Source organism: Galeopterus variegatus, unplaced genomic scaffold (assembly GCF_000696425.1).
Source record: "Galeopterus variegatus unplaced genomic scaffold, G_variegatus-3.0.2 Scaffold3009, whole genome shotgun sequence".
In the NCBI taxonomy this organism is placed as follows: domain Eukaryota; kingdom Metazoa; phylum Chordata; class Mammalia; order Dermoptera; family Cynocephalidae; genus Galeopterus; species Galeopterus variegatus.
Genome location: NW_007729120.1, coordinates 75,101 through 92,951, shown reverse-complemented (window position 1 = coordinate 92,951; position 17,851 = coordinate 75,101). Strand labels below are relative to the sequence as shown.

The following is a 17,851-nucleotide window of genomic DNA, read 5'->3' as shown; positions in this document are numbered from 1 at the left end:
GGCCTGATGAATTCAAAGGGTTGTCCAGGCATTAAAATAAAGCAAGGATATGCATGTGCCTTGACCTGTGGCGTGCTGTCAGGGTGGCTTCACGGGCACATGGCTGGTGCAGAGGATCTGCATGTGGGTTTCATGTTCCCTTGTTGCCACTTTGAGATTCTTAATTCTTTTTTTTTTTAACTGTATTTGTAAGTCAAGTCTGATGGGACAATGAGTCGGGACAATGAGCCTGCACACAAGCTTAGAACTGTGGCTCGCCTGCAGTCCACCTCCTGTAGTCTCCCTGGGGGGATTCTCTGCAGCCCACCCTCTGAGTCTTAGCCACTGGGCCCCATCTGGCCTCTCCCTCCTGCCCCCGCAACCCCAGTAGTGACAGCTGCTCTCTGCCCAGTGTGTTAGTGGGCCACTGTTCATCTGCCCTGGCCCGGGTGCAGGCACAGACAAGGCTAGAGTTGACTATGTTCCCCGCAGTGTCACGCATGGGTGAGGTGTGGCTCTCCCTCCCTAGATTTGCAGTGCCTGGGCTTGCTCAGTGGGCAACTGAGCATGGGCCTCTCATCCTGCCTCAATCAAGGGACCTGGGGCACCAAGGTTGCAATCCCTGGGGGGATCGCCTGTCCGCCAGGGGTTGAGTCAGGGGCTCACCCACGGGAAGGGGGGATAAACTTCCCCACCCCTGCTGGGCCACATTTCCCATTTTGCTCTGGGCCCCACAAATTATGCAGCCAGCCCTGAGCGCTGTACAAGTGTTAGGCGGTACCCGAAGTGTGTCCCTGTGTGTGCTGCCTGCTTCGGTGTAGAAAAGCAAGAATAGAAAGGGAAAAGCTCAGGAGGAGGGAAGAGTGTTTCAGGAAGACTCAGGGGGGCAGGAGAATCCACACTGGCAGAGCACAGGTGACAGAGGCCCCAAACCTTAGCTCATCTCTCAAATCCATTAGCTCACTGTGGGCCTCTGTTTATGCATCTGTAAAATGGGGAGACTGGGCCACAGTGGGGTCTGAGAATAGGAAGGAAATGGGAATCTATGGAATCTGACCTGGAAAAGTGCTCAGGCCCTTGACATTTTACATGAGACTTCAGACCATCACAGCTTCTCCAGGTTAAGAATCCCTGAGCTGGAAGTTCTCTGATGCTCCTTCTGGCACCCAAACGACCCGTTAAGGACAGGCAGCCTAAAAAGGATGAGAGAGTGAAGACACGCTAAATGCTGAAGCCCCAAACGAGACTGAAATGGAAAGCTCTAGAGCTCTGTGGAAAGGGCAGAGTGAAGAAGATGACAGAGAATGAAGGCTCCAAAAGCTTCCTGGGAAAGCAGGCAGTCCAGTAAAAAGAAAGAAAAGAAAAAAGAGGAAAGAAAGACAAAGACAGTCCACACACATAGAGTAGAAATTGATGGGTTAGCAGATGAAGACCCCATGGGGCTTCAGGCGACTGCAGAAGTGGGAGAATTCCCCAAAGCGGAGCTGACCCCTGAAATGCTGCACCAGCGGCCCTGGGAACTTACCTAGATTCCACCGTGGGAGTGACAGCTGCCAGCCTGGTCTCTGATGGCCACTGAGAGATGTCTGGGGCCAGCTGGCCAATGCTCTAGAAAGAAGGAGTGGGTAGATACCTGCTCCAAAGACAGCAACTCCAGGGCCCTGGGGAGATGTGAGGAGGGAAGAGAACGGAGACCTGAAGTGGTGCAACAAATGGCACAGCAAAAATGCTCAATTAGAAGAGAAGCCTGACGTCAGGGCAAGAGCAGACCAGCAATGCTGGCAGTGGGGAAGACGGCAGCCACGGAAGGGCAGGAGTCGAGAGGGGATTTCTGATGGCCACAGCAGCTGTGATACATGGATGTTTGGGCTTGCAGGAGAAGACGTGAATACTTGTGTTACACATTTCATAACTTAATTGCACAATATGTACAAAGTTAAAAAACCCACACAAAACAAGACCAAATGTTATTCATGGACACCTGCATTGAAAGAGAAGAGTCTCCGGGGAGAGGACCAGGCTGAACACATGGGTGAAATTAGTTTTTCCAGCACGAGGCCTCCTGGAGAGTGACAACCACAGGTCGGGCAGAGCGTTTGGAATCGGGCCTGGGTTTCGGTCTGTACTCAGCCACTTAGAGCACTGTGATTGTAGTTCTTGAAGTTATTTAAATTGCAGTTTCATTATTCATCAAGAGGAGAGAGTAATATTTGTCATGCCTATGCCACAGGGTGGTTGACAAGCTCTCATGGAAAAAATGTGTGTAATAGCTTTGTTAGCTGTAAATCACTTCAAATGCAAGACATTATAGCCTCGCTCATTTATTTGTTTATTACCAGTCCAGTACTCCCATTATCCCAGCTAAACAAAGTGTTTCCACAAAGTTAAACAAAGTCAAAATACTGTGATAATTCAGTCCACTTTGTCCTTCATTTTATTACTGTTATCAGGGAAATGTGGGCTGGAATGGGGCTTTATCCAGTCATTCTTTTACTTTTTTATTCTTTTATTGCAACCATCATTTATTCAACTCATGGTAACTGAGACCCTGCTGAGGACCAAACATCCTGCAAGTCACCAGGGGAATGAAGGTGACATTTTCTGTCTCAGCGGAGCTCATTGGCTAGAGGGAATTTCATGGAGCTCATCTAAGTTCTATTTTAATTTTTGCCAACCCAGAGAAGGTTGTCCCCTGTTTCTAGAGATTAACTTGGCCACTGGGCCACTGCTGGCTTCCTCATTTTAATTTTCCTGAGACCCATCTGTTTTTTGCTTAGTGTGTAAATTAACCACATCCTTGGAAAGTCTACTTTTTTTTTTTTTTTCTGATTTGTCACAGCTATAGAATATGACACCCTCTCCCTGAGCTGCAAACTCCTAAAGGGCAAAAGTCTTGTTGCTCCCAAATTACCTTAGACTCTAAATCCCACAGCTTTAAATATGTTGAAGTGCTGGCTACTGGGGTCTATCGTGACTCTGGGGGACCCAATACTCAGGGAGGATGCATCACATTTCTCCTTAAATTCACTTGTTCTTCAGGGTGACTTCACAAGCCAGAGCTGGGAACACGAAAAGCCAAGCCTGGCCATGATCATGCCCTTTGGAGAGTGATCATAGCCAGCTGGAGAAGCTCACCAGAAGCTGGGGGACCCACTGCAGATAAGTGGAGGAGTGGAGCATCTGTCCATACGTGACATGGGTCCTGTCCCAAGGGAGGGTGCCAGGGCTTCCTATGGCCAAATGCCGTGGAGCACAGTGGCAACAAGATTGAAAACTAGAGTCAAGTCTTGATGTTCCCTCCAAACTATTTGCTTATTAAAGAGAATCTCCTGGTAACATGTCCCATGCCACCTTCTCCCCATGCAGATCTCATCTAGTGCATTCCCCTCCCCTCTGCTCCCTACCATGGCTCTAACCCCTCTCTGATCCCTCCCAGTGCACAACATTGCAAGATTTGTTTTTTCTTTTTTTCAAGCAAAAACTCTCCTGCAACTGGCCAGCTCAGGCCCGTGTACACTTCAGCTCACCCCAAACAAACCTGCCTAGGTGCTGTTCTTCCCTTGAAGACTCCACCTTCATCTCTCCTGAGATGGGAGGACAGCCAGCTATGGCTCCTGTGTGGTCCCAATGCTGTCGTATTGTTCTGCTACCATCAACTAAATGCCTTTTCTTTGTTGTTGCTGTTTATTATGGTAAAACACACAAAATGTAAAATTTACCATTTTGCCTGTTTTCTTTATTTTTAATTTATTTTATTTTTTTAAAATTTTATTTATTTATTTATTTATTCTTAATTTTCCATTTTGCCTGTTTTTAATTGAGTTAAGTTTTTGTTGCTGTTAAGTTGTAGGAGTCCTTTATGTAATGTGGATATTAATCCCTTGTCAGATATATATATATGATTTGCAAATATTTTCTCCCATTCTGCGGGTAGCCTTTTCACTTTCTCGCTAGTGTCCTTTGATCTACAAAAGTTTTTAATTTTTTTTTTTTTCCCTTTTTGTCTTTTTTCGTGTCCGGCAACGGATCGCAACCCTCAGTGTCGCACCCGTACGGGACTGGGACCGGCAACGGGATCGCAACCCTTGGTGTTGCACCCGCACCTCGCTCAGCCAGTGAGCGGCCGGTCTGTATGTGGGATCCGAACCCTCGGCGGGAGCGCTGCCGTGCTCCCAAGCGGCGCACTGTAGCAGTGTGCCACCGGGCCAGCCCCAAAAGTTTTTAATTTTGATGAAATCCAATGTATCTTGGTTTTTTTTGTTGTTGTTGACTGTGCTTTCAGTGTCATATCCAAGAAATCATCATCAAGTCCATTGTCATGAAGACTTTTCTCTATGTTTTCTTCTAAGAGTTATATAGGTTTAGCTCTCAAATATAGGTTTTTGATACATTTTGAGTTAATTTTTGTATATGGTATAAGGTAAGGGTCCAACTTCATTCTTTTGCATGTGGATGTCCCTTTGTTGAAAACACTGTCTTTTCCTCATTGAATGGTCTTAGAACCTTTGGTGAGATCAGTGGTCTGTCTGAAATACCTCTTCTCTTGAAGTCTTGTCTCATGCACCTTTCCACCTTCTCCACACCCTCATCACCACCACGATCTAGCACCTCAGGTCATACTCTGGTTAGGAAGCTCTTCCTAAGTGGCAGAACCCTGATTTTTTGCTGTTTGCTTCAGATGCCATCACTAACGCAGACGAAATGTGCCACCCAAAGGTCCCAGTAAAATAAGCTGCAATAGCCTTTTAACTTGGGTTAATGGCTTGCTCTCTCCACAAATATCACAGAGGCCACAGGCAGCAAACCAACAGAGTGGGACCGGGACTGAGGTTCTCCACCTTCAGTGTAGAGAATGAGTTGATGTGCCATTTCGAAGTGTGACTGTCATGTGATCGCACATGGGCAATACCTCACTGTGCCCTATTTCTAAACTCTGCCCCAACCCCAAACAAGAGACAAACCTATCAGAGAGTAAGCCTTCTATTGCTTATGATGTCTTAGTGTAGGAAGTGGTAGAAAAAAGGCACATGGGCTTCTGGGGTTTGGTGAAACTCAGAAGGTCGGTTTTCAAGACTCGTGGGCTTTAGGCTTAACTCAAAAGTGTGACCTTCACCTCTAATGGGTCTCACCAGACAAGTTCCTCATTCCTTAGAACTAAATTATGGAAAACCAAACATTTCCTTCATGCATCCTCCACATTAATGATCCATCTATTGTTTGATCTGTGAAAGCACCACAGAGGGTGGTTTGTTGAAAGTTGGGAGCTTTAGCTTACTCCCTATAATCTCCCCCAAACCTAAGAGAAATCATTGTTTTCTTTGCAAACACAGCTTCAAGATACTCTACAAGATGCCCTGCCCACCGGACTGCCCCCCAGCCTCCTGTAAGAGTGCTGGAGCCACTGCTACCCTGAAGGCACAGACACACCACTTAATTCTGTTTACTGCCATAACTCAGGCTCCAGTCACCCACCAGGCGGCTGCTCCAGCTCCTCCCACGCTCTGATGACCCTCTCTTTACCCTCCTGCTTCCCTCCATCTGTTTATTCAACATTTCACGATTGCCAGGAACTGCCCCAAGGGAATGCAGTCCAAGGCAATGGTGGGGTGTCTTGCACTGAAATTCATGGCCGTGCTACGTTGTTCAAGTCACTTCCCCTTTCTGCTCCTCTCAGCCCCTTCATAGTTCAAAGAGGGCAGTGGAACCAGTGGTTTTTCATTTCCAGCTCTATAGGTCCATGTGGTGTTTACTTTGATACCCCATATTTTGTCCAGATACCACAACGACCAACCCATTGCTGGATCTCCAGCACTTGGGATATTTTCATCTCCTGATTTCCTGCTATGCCCTTTTTTGCCCATGCCCGTCTGTGGCTCATCCTGACCATCTGCATTCCCTGGTCTCATCTTTCAGATGGTGAAGTATTTCTGGGATCTGATCAGGCCCCAAGTTATGCTTCATTTGATCATTACAAATTTACACACTTTAATCTGAGCTGACTCTCACTGTTGCTAAAGGCTCCTTTTACGTATCTCTGAAGAACCCTGATTACTCACCTCACTTTGTTTATTGCAAAGTTTTAACCCAAGTTCTCATCTCTAGAAGATGCTCTCAGAGCTAGATCCATATCTTTCCAGCTTGTACCCTTTCCAGGCAAGCTTCCAGTTGCCTGAACCTGCCAGAGTGAGCTCTGTCCATTGCTGCTGTGCATGGCACTGTCCACTAATGTGGTCTGCAGGAGGTGCACCTTAGAACAGCCCCAAACCAATAACTGGTGGGAGCTGGTAGCCAAATGCCCTGCCCCCCTCACTTTTCTGGATGGTTCTGAGATGTATGTTTTATGCTGGTTCCCAGAGCTCTTCTTGACTGGATGAAGCTCCGGTTACCCACAGTGCTCACTGTCCTGAGAGTGCTTCCTTTATTGGCCACCTTCTCTTCCCCATCTCACTTCTCCACTCCCTCACTGTTGCTTCCTGTAATCAACTCCCAAATAAACTGCTTGTCTCAAATCCTTGTCTCAGGGTCTCTTCTGGCGATACCTAAACCAAAGCACCATCTCTCTTCCATCTGCTCCCTCCCAACGAGAACCTCGTATCCTATTTTGTGGAAAACGTAAGGCCAGCTGAGTTTATGTGGAGAGCTGTATAGCCTCACCCACCGGCCTCTGCATCCAAACCTTAAAACTTCTAAATACATCCATAATTCTTAGCTCCACAACGGAAGGTAGAGGGAAAGGCTAAGCGACCCTTGTCCACCCTCTTGGCGGTCCTTTCCGCCTTGTAGGGTCTGGCTTGAGCACTTTTCCCCTTGTTTTTCACCACCTTTCTTCCTCCTCTCTACTGGCATCTTTCTTTCTGTCTTTTACCGATTGGAAAAAGCATAGAACTTTCCTTGAACCTGTCCTGTAACGGATGGAACTTTCCTTGAATTGTAACTAATCCTCCTGTTCATTTCAGCACTGCCTACCCATTTATCCCTCCTTTATGACTTGGTTTCTACGCGGCTCACTCTGGGAGTGCCGTGACAACATCATCAGTGGCACCACATTTTCTAAATCCATTCATTTTTGCTAGTCCTTTTCTTTCTGTCTTTTACCGATTGGAAAAAGCATAGAACTTTCCTTGAACCTGTCCTGTAACGTATGGAACTTTCCTTGAATTGTAACTAATCCTCCTGTTCATTTCAGCACTGCCTACCCATTTCTCCCTCCTTTATGACTTGGTTTCTACGCGGCTCACTCTGGGAGTGCCGTGACAATATCATCAGTGGCACCACATTTTCTAAATCCATTCATTTTTGCTAGTCCTCATCGTATTTTTCTTGACTGTCTTTTCCCCACTTTAACCTGTTTGTCATCCGGGTAATATTGCAAAGCTCTGTTGTGATCATGTTATTCTCCTGCTTAAAATTCTTTGAGAGCTCCCACTGTTAAAAGGATAAAAACCATTTTCCTAATTCTTGCATTTGAAGTCCTCCATCAATGTTCTTTGACTTTCCAGCTTATCTTGCAAACTCTTCACTAAAGGCAACTGCTCTATTAAGTAGCCTCAAAGTATCCCGTATCTATCCTTGCCTCCCAGAGTTCCCTCAGTCCAAGATGCCCTCATTTCTTTTTCTTCTTAATTCTGTAAGTCATTCCTTTTGTCCCCATCCAGAGCCATTTCATTCTCAATTAGAAAGTCTTTCCCATTTTCTCCCAGCCCTGCATCCTTATCTAAAGTCCCATGGGCATTCATGGCCTTGGCCTATGGTTTCTTACTTTCCTGTGTCTTTCCTCACATGTGTGCCCTTTCTCTCCAATAAGACAGGGTCTTTGTGTAACCCTAGAGCCTGATACATGGCATTCCATGTATATTTTCTGATGCTGAAAAAGATGAAATAGAATGTACAAGTCAGCCGGAAGAAGTCATATACTTACCCTCCTGTTCCTCCTCCGCTGGCAGATGAAAGATTGGAGACCCTTTTCTCCCCAGAGGTGGGGCACACAGTTGTGGGGTGTTCATCTTTGGGGACTTTTCCCTCTACTCCTTGGGCATCAGCCCAGACTCCCACCTGAGGTTTATTCTAGAAGAACCTGGTCTCAGCCTGTTTTCTATGACATTCCTCTGGGGACTTGTGGGAAACATGACCCCCACATTATCCTGTGATGGTTGTTTCCTAAGACCCCAAGAGGAAAAGCAGTTGTCCAAGCCCACTGTGCTAATAAATGGCAGAGTCAAGACTAGAACTCTTCTACATCCCAATCCAGGCAGCTTTCTTGAAGACCCAGGTGGAAATTCAACTTTACCTTACACAGGAGGAAACCGGGAGACTACGAAGTATCTAGAAGACCACAGCTTTGGAGGCAGCTGGGCCTGTCATTTACTAACTCTTTGACCTTGGGCAAATTATTTAATTTTCTGAATACCAGTTTTCTCATGCTTCTACCTCCAAGAGTTGCTATGAGAATTAAGTTAGATGGCATATAGAATATTACATTGAGAGGTGATACAGTGTTCTGAGAGCACAGGCTTGGGTTTGAATCTTGGCTCTGTAATTTCTTGGCGGTATAACCTAGGGGAAGTTATTTGACTTCTGAGCTGAGGACCTCAGTTTCCGTATGTGTAAAGAGATGATAATTGTACTCTCTTCCCAGGACTGAGGGCAGTAATGGGTATATGGTGCTCAGCACGGTGCCTGGTGCATGGTGAACCTTCTGCTACTGTGGGTGATCCACTGTGTCTGGCACATGCCAGACTTCCAGGGAATGTTAGTTTCCTTCTTTCCTTTGCAAGCAAATACTGAAAACATGGTAATGGGAACCATATTTTAACTATTAGAGAGAGAGAGAGAAATGTCTGGGATTTTAGAACATCTCAGGCAAACACTGTTACTAATTCCCAGCTCTGCTCTGTTACATGTGTTTGTGGTTCTCTCCCACAGTAACCCGTGAGCAGTCCCAGGTCATATCTATCCATCTTTGCTTTCCCAGCGAGTAGGACAGTATCAGCTACCTAGCAGGTGATCAAAAATGTTTGCTGAACTTTTGTCATAAATTGGCTCTTTAGGAAAAAAAAATTAAAGCATTGCATGAAAAAGGAAATATAAATTAGAATTAATATTTACCTGGTAGAATACAAATATAAAATAATAAAATCATAGAGAGCTTTCTGTTTGACAGCTACTGTTCTGAGTATGTGATGATGTGTTTAGTCTTGGCCACAAATCCTATGAAGTGTGTACTGTTATTATCCCCATTTTGTGGATGAAGAAACTGAGGCACAGACAGGCGACGAAACTTGCTGGAGGTTAGGTAACTAGTGAGTAGTAGAACTGGGATGGGAATCCAGGTGGCTTCTCCCCACCATTCTGTGCTCCCCGTCCCCTCATGATTAAGCTCCAAATCAGCCTCAGGCAGTCGTGAGGATTAAATGAATGTAAAGCACAGTGCCCAGTGCATAGCAGATGGCCAATAGCTACTAGCTCCTTACAAAAAACATCCCACCTACTCACATAGCTCGGACTGTCTGAGATCTACCTGTACTTGGCCACCTGGTGAGGCCGGAGGGATTACATCTGTCAGAAATGTTTGTGATAATAATAGGGTTTCCTTTAAAAAGCATTTTTGCTGACTCCTAACTGAACTCCTCTTGTACCTTATACATGCATCTCTGTAACTATAATCTACACCATCCAGTGGTACTGTCCTCTGTGTCCATTTCTGTCTCCCCAACTGGGCAGAAGAGCTACTTGCAGAAAGAGAACGATCATGCCTCATGAATCTTTCCATTTCCTGCCATACCTAAAACAAGGGTAAAATAGTACATGAAAAAGCAGAAAGTAAGGGCTGGCCCGTGGCTCACTTAGGAGAGTGTGGTGCTGACAACAGCAAGGCCATGGGTTCGGATCCCTATATAGGGATGGCCGGTTGGCTCACCTGGGAGAGCATGGTGCTGACAACATCAAATCAAGGGTTAAGATTCCCTTACCAGTCATCTTTTAAAAAAAAAAAAGCAGAAAGTAATCTGTAACATCACAGTGCCAATGATTTATAAAATTTTATGTCTCCTTTTTATTAGACAAATAATATGTGTTCGTGGTAAAAAAAAAATGAGAAAATATAGATAAGCAAGGACAAAAATGTTGAAATCGTCTATGACTCCACTGTAAACAATTAGTTTCTTATCTTCTGCTCCTCCTCTGGCTGTGTCTCATGGCTGAACTTATGCAGAGACAATGTGCGTGGCAATATGTGCACATGACCTATTTTTTGGCCATTTTTTCCCCTTGACTTTGTTTTGTATGGATTTTACTTTGCACCCACGTGTTTAATGAGGGAATCATTATTATCAACATTCATTGTAAAAAAAAAAATTGAAAAATCAAAATGCTGGGAATAAAAACAGAAATAAAACTTAATTCTAGCACCCAAAGTTAATGTTTGGGTCCCTCCCTGTTTTCTCTCTCTCTCTCTCTCTCTCTCTCTCTCAACACACACACACAAACACATATAACAAAATTGATATGTACATAATTTTTTATTATTTTTTAGAAAAAATCGTTCATTTATTCTGTGACTATTTATTTATCTATGTTTTCAAGTGTTCTTCAAAAGTATGAATTTCCATGGTTACCTATTATTCTGTTAGTTGGATGCTACCTTATGTATTTTTAAAGTGCTGCAGGCAATTTAGTGATAGGCAAACTGTTAAAGGTTCAAGGTTCAAAGAACCCTTACAGGCAAATGTTTTTTCTTTTTAAAACAACGTTATGGAGGTAGGATTTACAGACTGTTATGTTCACCTATACGAGTGTACAGTTTGATGCCTTTTAGTAAATGTATACATTTGTGTAACCACCACCACAGTCTAGTTTTCAAGTATTTTCATCTCCCCTAATGGGAAATTTTAAGCATTTTAGATAGGCTTAATAGGAGAGAGGGCTAGGGGCTGGAATTCTCTTTCTTCAGATCCACACCTCTCACAGAGAGTCACCTCGACTTCCCAGCAAGGTAGAGCACTGTGTGCCAAGGCTGGGAGCCAGAAACCTGGGAGGCTGGGTGTTCTGAATTACGATGTGTCCTTAGAAAGTGGCTCTTCTTCTCTTCCTGGGTCCCCAGCTAAGAGGAAAAACATTTGCATCTGATGCCTTGATTTATCAGGCATTTTAATTTTAATTTTTACATCTGGTGTTCACTTCTTTCTTCTCTGCTCTTTCTTCTTTCACCCTTGCCCTCTCCCACCCCCAAGGCTGAAATAGTTTGCGGCAGCTCCTCTACTGGGCTTCTCTTAGCCTCCTGTCATTTAGACACCAGCTCTATTTTTTTCCACTTTGGTTTCCCTGAAGTCTGAGCCTCACCCTGCAACCAGAGGGAGCCTGGTCCTGATCTAATCAGAGCCTGTCACTTACTTACTCAGAGTCCTCCTGTGGTTTCCAATCACATTTGGAATAAAATAGACTCTTTGGCATGGCCTTTAAGATGCCTGCCCAGTTCTCTAATCTTATTTCCTAGCACTCTCTTCTCTGTTCACTCTTCTTAGCTGCACTGGTCTTCTTGCTGGTCCTAGAACAGGCCTCACTTCTTTCCACCCCAGGGCCTTTGCACCTGCTACTCTCTCTTTCTCATTTTCTTACTTCTTTTCCTTTGGTCCCTGCTCAAATGGCATTTCTCAGAGAGGTCTTCCCTGACTACTGATGGAGTGCAGGACATGCTACCCTAAAACATGGTACCTTGTAGGTCACTCTCTGACCTCCCTCCTTTCTGTGTTAGAGCTGGTCATAGAAAAATTCTCTGACCTACTTCCCCTGAAAATAGGTCATAATGATAAAGGAGGTGCTCAGTTTCCCTGGGCTTGGGTTACAGGACATGCCTCTGAGTTTCAAGCCATTCTCCAAGGTCTCAGGCCCCTCCTCTGGCTCTCCCCTAGAGGAAAACTACTGTTGACATTTAAACCTATTTTCAGCACTAACGTAGAGAAAGTGAGACCACAAGGGGCTGGCTTATGCAAATCCAGTGGCTGGACATGCTCAGTAGAGAAAGGTTATGTAACCCTGGTGGCTGAATGGCCTTGCACTAGAGGTGTTAGAAAGCACAGAATACTCTTGAATATGCCTGTTCGTGTGATAGAGTTTGACCAATGAGCATGCTCCAGGAAGGGACCAACTGAGCATGTGCAAGACTAATGTTACAAAACTGGGAACCACCCCCTTAATTGAATATTCGTTAGAGAACTATAAAGCCGAATCCCAGCCGAAGGCAGGGTTGTTGCTCACTCTCCTGGAGGCAACCTGCAGTTTGCTGGCTGAGGTGTGTATACTTTACCTTGTATCAAACTTACTTGCAGCAGCCTCTGCTCACTCTCTTGAGCCAGCCTGCATCCTGTACTGAGCTTTAAGGTGTGTATTTCTCATTTTTATGTTAAACTTGAGGTGAGCCCTGCTCAGTCTCTGGAGTTATGATGCTCTTGCTCTGGAAATCTGTATCTGTTATTCACTATATTAAACTTGTTCTCGCTTTCTACTGCGACTCTGCCCTTGAATTCTTTCCTGTGGCAGGGTCAACCTGGTAAGAAGACGGAGTGGGTTGAGGCCGGCTGTAGGGCCCCCGGACCCTTCCTTTAGCATCAGTAAGACTGTCATGTGGCAGGTGTCCTGCCCTATATCCAAAGGGAAGGAATGACGGCACAGAGACAGCATGAAGAATCTGAATAAACAGGTCTTGCTAGGATCCCCCCAGTTCATTACCATTAGATCATACTCTTTTTGTCCAATCATATTTCTACACAGCTGCCCCTTCCTCATCGAACCTAAGCATAAAAATACAGTTTTCCAGGCCAGCCCGGTGGTGCACTGCTACAGTGCACTGCTTGGGAGTGTGGCGGCGCTCCCGCCGAGGGTTCGGATCCCACATACAGACCGGTTCCCGCTCACTGGCTGAGCGAGGTGAGGGCGCAACACCGAGGGTTGCGATCCCGTTGCTGGTCCCGGTCCGGTACGGGCGCGACACTGAGGGTTGCGATCCGTTGCCGGACACGAAAAAAGACAAAAAGGAAAAAAAAAAATACAGTTTTCCTTGGGTCTTTGGGTCCTCATTTCTGAAGGCTCTAGTGTCATGTAAAAACTTATATTAAATAAATTTGTATGTTTTTCTCTTGTTAATCTGTTTTTTGTTATGGGGTGTCAGCCATGAACCTTGCAACAGGTGAGGGAGAGATTACTTTTCTCCCCTCCACTACTCTATCTTAACATAGCCCAGCCCTCCTCCCCCACCTTCCCCACCTGTTCACCTTGCTTGTAATGCTGTCGTATGTAGCAGGACCTGCAGTTCTATTATAAGGTCAACGTTCACTGAGTGAATGACTGATTGACTAACACACACATTGCTTTGACTTGCAGACCTATAAAAAGTGTGGTCTGAATTCAAGGGTACTTCAAAAAGTTCCAGAAAAAGTAGAATTAAAAGATAGTATGGATCTTTCCATGAACTTTTTGAAGACCTCTCATATACGATGGTGCTATGGTTTGAATGTTTTTTTTTGCCTCCAAAGTGCATGTTGAAATTCACTCCCTAGGGCAACATTGTTAAGAGATGGGGCTTTTAGGAGGTAATTAGGCCATGAGGACTCCACCACTTGTGCCTTATAAAAGGGGTTGAGGGGGAAAGTTTGCCCCTTCCACCTTTTCTGCCATGTGAGGACAAAGTGTTCTTCCCCTCTGGAGGATGCAGCCACAAGGTGCCACTTTGGAAGCAGAGACTGGGCTCTCGACAGACACTGAAGCTGCCAGTGCCTTGATCTTGGACCTCTCAGCCTCCAGAACTGTGAGGAATAAATTTCTGCTCTTAATAAGTTACCCAGCCTTGGGTATTTTATTATAGCAGTACAAATAGATGAAGACAGATGGAATGTGTGAGAAGAAGGCTGTGAAACTTTGAGGTGGGGAGGTGGTCTCTGGTGTCTATCCACTTGGCTCCAGATCTACTACTTAATAGCTACTTTCATCTGAAATAAGGGGCTATTTATAGTGCCTACCTCATGGAGCCTTTGTGAAGGCTAAAGGATCCAATCATCATCATCATCATCATCATCATCATCATCATCATCACTCTAATTATCAAATTAGGGGCCTAGAATCGTGACAATGCCTCCTGAGAAGCTGCTTTGGCATCATGTAAAGAATTAGATAGGGCAGTAGTGACATTCCTATAGTGCAGAGCAGTGGTTCTCAAAGTATGTTCCCTCAGTCAGCTGCATCAGACCCATGGAATCAGCAACTCTGAGGTGGGCCCAGCAATTTGTGTTCTGACAAGCCTTTTGGGTAACCCTGATGCACACTCAAATTTGAGAAACGCTTGAAAGAGGCAGAAAACTACAGTCTGAGCCAGGCTCTCAGCTGTTTTGTTGTTTGAAAATTTTGAAGTTAAGTGTCAGCATTTAAAATTTTGGAGATTTCATGTCAAATCTCAGATTTCCAGCTTCTCCATTGGCTGGAGCGAGGAGTAGCTGCCCCTTGAGACAGAGCAAGGGTTCTTGAGTTGGCCACCTCCCCACCACTTCCTTTTGTATTCTTCCACCTGGCAAGCTTTGCTTTCCCCTGGCCTACCTGGACCCTGCAACCCTTCCTGCCGAGCTGTTAATCTGTGAAGCGTGCTGGATGTCATTCAGTAGAAGCCCTTCTCTGCACAGATGAGGAAGCAGAATCCCCAGAGGGCAGGTGGTTTGGTTGCCCATCACGACCAAGTCCAAACAGAACCCAAGGTGTTGTGACTCCCAGACCTGTCTTGAGGGAACATAGGGGAAGAGATCAGCAGTTGGAATTAGAGTCCCTCGGAGCCCTTTGTCAGGCCCCGCCCAGCCCAGGACTCAAATGTTAAGTCACTGATATAAGATAAAAATAAGACTCTGCATAATATAGACCATTTCCCTTTTGCCTTGGAGCTAGGGTGTGAGGGGGGAGCTGGTGAGCTGAGGCCAGGTCTGTTCATTTTCTTTGCTGTCAATCTGACAGGTACAGAGGGACAGAGGGAGGGGGCTGCGCTAAAAAGGCTGGCCCAGACATCAGGCTTTCTCATGCAAAGCGGACACCCCTGGACACCCACATGGTGTCAGCTTTAGCTTTTGGAAGGCACAAAGCCACTGAGGCCAGTGGCTGCAGTGAAAGTGGCCGCAGCTAAGGCGGCTTCACCTGGAGCAACCCAGTTACTGCTTCACAGGGCTTCCAGGGCTTCCAGAGTTCACTTAGCCGAGGAGGAGGCCCCTGCAAGGTGAGGCAGCCCTCCAGGAAGACCTCTTCCTGCAGACTGGCTGCACAGCCCTGCCTGCCCCAGAGATGTTATTTCCAGCCCCTCATGCTGCTTCTCCTCTTGGACTTGGTCTTGAAGATCACGTCTTTGGCTCCTGTTTCAAGGACTCCCCTTCCAGGTATCCTTTCCAGTTCTTTCTCTGCTCTTTATCCTCCCTCCAGCTTAATCCTTCTCCCCTCTCAGGAATGTCTTTCCCTCAGAATTGACCCCAGACCCCTAACTTCACCCCACTTTGTCCCTTAACCCAAAGCCTGCTCTGATTATAAAATGCCCACCTCCTCCCTCGGCCACCGCCTTCCTCCCAGCCTCAGCGCCTGCCACCTGCCTGGGGGGTGTTCCTCCTGTCTGGCACCCCAGCACCCCGCTGGCCTCCTGCAGAGGGAGGGGCTGCAGAGGAGGAGCTGGGAGCTTCAGGATGGGTCAGGGGAGGGGAGGGGAGGCTGAGAATCCCTGTGGTTCAGAGGAAGAAGGGGAGGCAAAGGAGGGGCTGAGGAGGGGGCGGACGGAGGGGAGAGGAAGCCCTGTTCACTGGAGGGTCAGAGGGAGCCAGGCTATTGGAAAGCATGAAAGGTAGAATTATGGGGAATGTCATTTAACCTAAAGCAGTGGTTTCAAATTTTTTGGACCATGACTCCCAGTAAGAACACATTTTACATCACAGCACAATACAAGATGCGTGCACACGAGGGCATGCACACACGTGCCCCTGAAACTCAAGTTTCACATAAAGACACTTACACTTACTATGTGAGATGCACTAGTATTTTCTATTATTCCTTTTTTCTATATGCTTGTCTTTTATCATATCATTATAATAAGTAGTTATTAAGATGTGTAATATTATACCTATTAAAGTGATTTTACAACCCCCTGGTGGTTCATAACCCACAGACTGAAAAGCGATGCCATGAATGTGGGCAGTTGAGAGTGAATTTATTATTGGCTTCTAAATCTATAAAGGATGATTAATAAATAATGATAAGAATAATGATAATAATTACTAATAAATAAAAATCTATGAGGTAATATTATTCCCATTTTATGAATGACGAAGAGGATATGCCAAGCGTTTATACAGTTTTGCTTAAGCTGGTAAGTGGCAGAGCCAGTATCCAGCCCTAGCAGCCTGATGCCAGAGCCATATTTCAATATTTGGCTACTGCAAGGGTGACTGGGACAGGTCCATTGAGTCATTCGTTCAGAGCCTTGAGCTCGGTGCTCCAGGTTACAAATGACTAGGTGCAGCTCCGCCACTTTCTCCAGAGCTGTCAGCAGCAACAAGGGAGCAGATGTGGAACAGAGAAGTATCGAAATGACAGGACCCAAGGAAGCACAGAGTAGGGCTGAGGTCATCCAGGCTGCCCCCTACTTCACAGGAGGGTCTAAGGCCCGGGGCCCACAGAGCTGCAGGCCGAGGAGCCTGGCGGGAACCCAAGGCAACTAAATCTGGTCTCTTCCTTCCAGAGGCCTCCCTGTCTCCAAGGATATGGGAAGCCAAGACAAGGGCAAGGGCTGGCTTGTGGCTCACTTGGGAGAGTGTGGTGCTGACAGCACCTAGTCAAGGGTTGAGATCCCCTTACCGGTCATCTTAAAAAAAAAAAAACAGACAGAAGGACAAATATCTGTGGTCACCATCTGGGGATTCTTGAGAGTGACATCACGAAAAGGGGTCCACACCCAAGTCCGCCTGCTGTGCCCAGCACCTGGCTCCAGGCTGGGCACATTCTACCCACTGTGGACATCACCGAGACTGTCCACTTTCTCTTTAGCATTGTAGCCTTGTCATTTCTCTGCATTTGTCATTTACATCTTTTCTTGTAGTTAATTCTCATTGCATTTGGTATCTTTCCAACTAGAACCGGAAGCACATTGAAAATGTGCAGTGTGTCTTTTTTCTTTACTACCATGTACTCAGTTGCAGGGACTATCTCATAGGAAGATGGTGAATGAATGAATGAATGAATGGATGGATGGATGGATGGACATTGGGGGACCCAGCTGCACAACGGGAACCATATCCTAAACTTCCCAGCCAAGGCATTGCTCCTCGACTGCTAGTGGGGAGCTTTGTAAACTGCTCCACAAATGCGTTCTTGTCTGCTTCCTTGGTAGCAGGCAGTAACTCTTTGCTCATGGAAGGGGACAGGGAGAGCAAGGTCATCAGAGGGATAACGCGATTGAGCCTGATGGCTTCATTTCAGCCTGTGGATAAAATAAAACAGTGGCTGTTGGGCCAGGCAAGTCTGGCCTTCCTGAGTCATTAAAAATGTCTGCACACTTGCCCTGGATCCTTTCCTCGCCCCTGCATTTCTGAGGCGCCTTTGCCCTCTGGCTTCCAGATGGATCATTGGAGGGCCCCCGGGGGGAGGGAGAAGCTCACCATTCCTCCGCCGTTCCCTCCACTTCCTGCGCTGTCTGGTTGTAGCTGTCTCCTCTCTGGCCCCAGCTCCCTGGGGCAGCCCCTGCCATACCGTGGTTTCTAGCTCCTGCTGGATGCAGGGTAGCCAGATTTAATAAATAAAATACAGGACACCAGTTAAATTTGAATTGCGGATAAACTGAGTACATTTTTATATTGCTTTCTATTATAGT

At 46.1% G+C, this 17,851-nt stretch overlaps 1 protein-coding gene across 1 annotated transcript in view; it reads left to right on the top strand.

Moving 5' to 3' along the window:
* IGFBP2 (insulin-like growth factor binding protein 2, 36kDa) overlaps positions 1-17,851 on the top strand; it is a 100,223-nt gene that overhangs the window by 38,236 nt on the left and 44,136 nt on the right. The window lies entirely within an intron of this gene.